The sequence below is a fragment of the Grampus griseus genome, assembly GCF_964374135.1.
Source record: "Grampus griseus genome assembly, chromosome: 16".
NCBI lineage: Eukaryota > Metazoa > Chordata > Mammalia > Artiodactyla > Delphinidae > Grampus > Grampus griseus.
Genome location: NC_139010.1, coordinates 74,364,042 through 74,368,050, shown reverse-complemented (window position 1 = coordinate 74,368,050; position 4,009 = coordinate 74,364,042). Strand labels below are relative to the sequence as shown.

The window sequence follows — 4,009 nt, the reverse complement described above, 5'->3', positions numbered from 1 at the left end:
AACATTTTGATGGGGTTAGGTTGTATATCATTAATTATTTTACAGAAAATAGCACAAAATATTTGAATTTCATTATGAAAGTTTCTTTCACCAATATCATGAGTTTCACTCTCTCTTAAAAGCAAGATCAAGATTCATACATTATCTTTTTTTTTTTTACCAGAACATCATGTAAGTTTATTTCAGATATAACAGCCATGTTAAAATCAACAAGTTTAAATCTTAACTGCACCAAGTAAACTCAGCTCTTTAAGTATTTTTAAAGTTATTCCCTCCAAAAAACTGAGGGAGCTTTTTCTTTTCCACCCCATATGTCATGGTTTCCCAATAGTTCTTTCTTTGGAGGACTTTCAGTTGATGAATAAACTACTTTGAGGATATTTCAGAATTCTTTCTGCAAATGAAAACTAACCTGGACAAATTATATATTGCATAGATTTCTCTGCAGATTCTTTTCTTTAGAACCTAAATGCAATTACCATACAATATAATTTTTACCTATTTGCCCCACAGAAAAAACTATCTGCCCTGAAAAATATGGTGGATATATCCTGTGATCTTCCAGTTAATAGAATTGTTTTACCTCAACGATAATTTTTATCATATTTCAAAATAACCGACTCAACATGGGACATTATTTCAATCTTTACTGACTCACAGGCACATGAACTAGAGCCCAGCTTGTACGTCTTCTACATCCTCCTCCTCCATAAGTGGATGGAATTATTTCATGTAAGTTGGATATAGGACAATTCACCCTTTACAAACACTTACACGTTAGGTTAAAGTCAGTGACTAATGTGGAAAAAGAATCACTAAAATGACAGGGAGCCTACACACTCAATTCAAAATTTAATATTTTTTCCTCCATAAATAATATGTACTTAATTGTCATGAGGCAGCTATTCGGTTTTCATTAACCACATTTAGGGATATATTCATAGGACTGATTAGATAGTCCAGGTGAAATGGTTATAGAAATAGAGGCAGTATCATCTCACAAAAGTCATTTATATATCAAAATCTATTTTGATATGTGAAGTTTACAAAAAGGCTGAATTTTCCAACTAATTATGCCTTCTGTAACTCAAACACTCTTCTCTTGGCAAGAGCAAGCTGAAGCTTATGCATGAAGGTAAAGGTGCTTAAAGCTAAACTTTTCTTCTAAGCTTAGATTTGGACTGCTTAAGAAACTGATACCCAAGAAACCAGCACGGTCTTTCTACATTTTTACTATCTTAAGATTACAGCCCTATAAACTCATTTATCAGCTATCTTCCTTTTCTATATTATTCTTGGCACTCAATTAAGACTGTTGAAGTCGATCGTACCTTGTATTTTTACATTCTCAAATAAGAACTTAAGATTATAAAACGTGCATAAACATTGTGTAAAGTAATCTTGCCATTCCACATAGTTGAAGAGATGAAACTTTTATGCCAGAATTTACATAAGAGGATAAATATTCTGAAGCAACCTTCCTTTTAAAGTCAAATGACAGAAAATTCAAACACTGTGCATTGTTTTAAAGTCTAATCAAAACATTCTTGGTCCACCAGTATTGGCAATGTAGAAAAATTTAAATATTGGAGATGGGATTATGGAGGAAAATATGAAGATTTCAGATGTCTTCTATCTTACAAAAAGTTATTGACCCGTTAAAACCACTCCCTATGTGCCAGAAAACGACCTGGCGTAAACCAGTCCTGTCACTAGAGGAGGTCACAGTGACATTTGCGTTATTTAGACTTCTGCTTTTTCCAAGAATAGAAGAAATATGTTTAATAATTCCCGCACCCCCAAATCCTTAAACTCAATATCACAAGCACAGAGTGTAAGCAAATCTGGGATGTTCTTCAACAGATAAGCAATAGCACAGCTATGTTATTCTCAAAAATTCTGTCTAGATATTCTTTCCTCTAAAATCAAATGCTCAGTGGCCACACTTCTAACAGTCTACATTAGCTGACATTAAATGCGTCTGTTGTGCCACAAGTCCATCTAAGCTTCCTTTTAGGTTTGTTTTTTTTTTTAATTTTTTTTTGCGGTACGCGGGCCTCTCACTGCTGTGGCCTCTCCCGTTGCGGAGCGCAGGCTCTGGACGCGCAGGCTCAGTGGCCATGGCTCACGGGTCCAGCCGCTCCGCGGCATGTGGGATCTTCCCGGAACGGGGCACGAACCCGTGTGCCCTGCATCGGCAGGCGGACTCTCAACCACTGCGCCACCAGGGAAGCCCTAGGTATTTTTTCATATGTCCAAGAGACAGCACCTGCTTCAGGTTTATTTAGGGCCATTGACCCATCAACTCCATTTTTAAGGTTTGACTAACTATTGTGGATTTACTGAAGAAAAAGGACAGGAGAAAAAATAGCAAATCACAACAAACCTCTTTAGGTCAGTTAAAGGCCACATCTCTAGCTAGGATATTAAAAATATTACTCTCACCAGCCCACACTCTAAAAGTTAATGCCACTTCTAACCATCAACAGCAGGAAAAATAAACCTGCTAACAACCAGACCACTCATTAGCAAAAAGCAGCTCAACTCAAGTGCTGAGACCAAAGTATAATACTACCTACTCAAACTGTCCCACCTACCCTCAGGCACCAGCGAGGGAGGAATAACTGCTTAACAGAACAAAATAAGCTTAGTATTTCTTAGGAGGCTCACAATGGTCCAACTCCTGAGCTAATACTCAGAAGGACAATAGGTGGCGTGAAGGCAATGTATAGGGATTAGTATCCCACAAAATCTTGAAAAACCCAAAGTACCACAAACACACTAAACTTGTCTATGAGTTAGAGAACAGGATATTGCTGCTGCTGCTGCTTGTCCTTTGAAGTATACAATATTTTGTAGGCTCTGCCCTTCAATGTGAAAGCAGGACATTAAAAAACAAATTGAAATTGACACTAAGTTTTTGGGACCATATATCTTAACTGTGAAACTAAACAGATCTATACCTTCTCCTTCCTGCAATCAAACCACCTCACAAAAATAAGAAAACTAGAACAATCCAAACCCGATTAATAAGTCCTTAAAAGTTTAAAACTTTGAGAGGAAAGGGAAGGAAGTTTTGAAAGGAAGAAACACAAGAACAAGGAAGGGGGAAAGCTTTAAAAGAAAAAAAGCAGGGGGCGGGGGGAATCAGTGGGCCTCTCTTTTATTTGGTGACCAGCAAGTGCAAGAAAGTTCCTCTGTAATTTGTTCAGTTGTCTGTCTTTTGCACATCTGCATTCTGGCCAGAAGGGACTTTGAGGTTTTTCTGCAGCACATGAGCATCAGCGGGCTCTATCCTCTTATAATAGTTCTTCTTTGTCTCAATAATCTCAAAGCCAAGCTTTCTGTAGAAGTCAACTGCAGACTCACCGCTGATCTGGACATGCCGATAGTTGTTGTCAAAACTGCTATCTTGGGCTTCCCTGGTGGCGCAGTGGTTGAGAGCCCACCTGCTAACGTAGGGGACACGAGTTCGTGCCCTGGTCCAGGAGGATCCCACATGCCGTGGAGCGGCTGGGCCCGTGAGCCATGGCCGCTGAGCCTGCGCGTCCGGAGCCTGTGCAAAAAAAAAAAAGTGCCGTTTTTTTCACAGATGTTTAAGACATGATTTAACACTTTAGCTCCTACTCCTAGCCTTCCGTATGGTGCCAGACATCCTAGTGTCATGACGTAAATAAAGTCTCTTCTGATTCAGTGAAGGATCCACCCTACAGCATACCGCACCTACTGCAATATCATTGAAATAGGCAAGTTTTGCTAGCTCGCCAACCTCCAGCACATCCTTATAGAACTTGTCATTGTAGCTGACTGGAAAGTTGACCTGGTTTAATCTCTTCAGCTGTTGAATATTGTGTGATGTCACATCTCCCAGCTCGATCCGGCCTTTCATCTTCCCCGCCAGCTGAGGCCGTTGTTACCCCCGATATCAACGCCGTCGTCGTCGCCGCCCTGAGCTCTCCGCGCCCTGAGCTCGGGCCACTCAACCGGGCAAGCCGGCCTCCTCGCCTAG

At 40.0% G+C, this 4,009-nt stretch overlaps 1 pseudogene across 1 annotated transcript; it reads right to left on the bottom strand.

The window, feature by feature from the left end:
* Window positions 1-3,208: 3,208 nt before the first annotated feature.
* LOC309834684 (N-alpha-acetyltransferase 50-like) lies at window positions 3,209-4,009 on the bottom strand (annotated as a pseudogene). The gene is made up of 2 exons: window positions 3,575-4,009; window positions 3,209-3,404 (listed from the first exon to the last, which is right to left on the bottom strand). The product of its transcript is annotated as an N-alpha-acetyltransferase 50-like (transcript).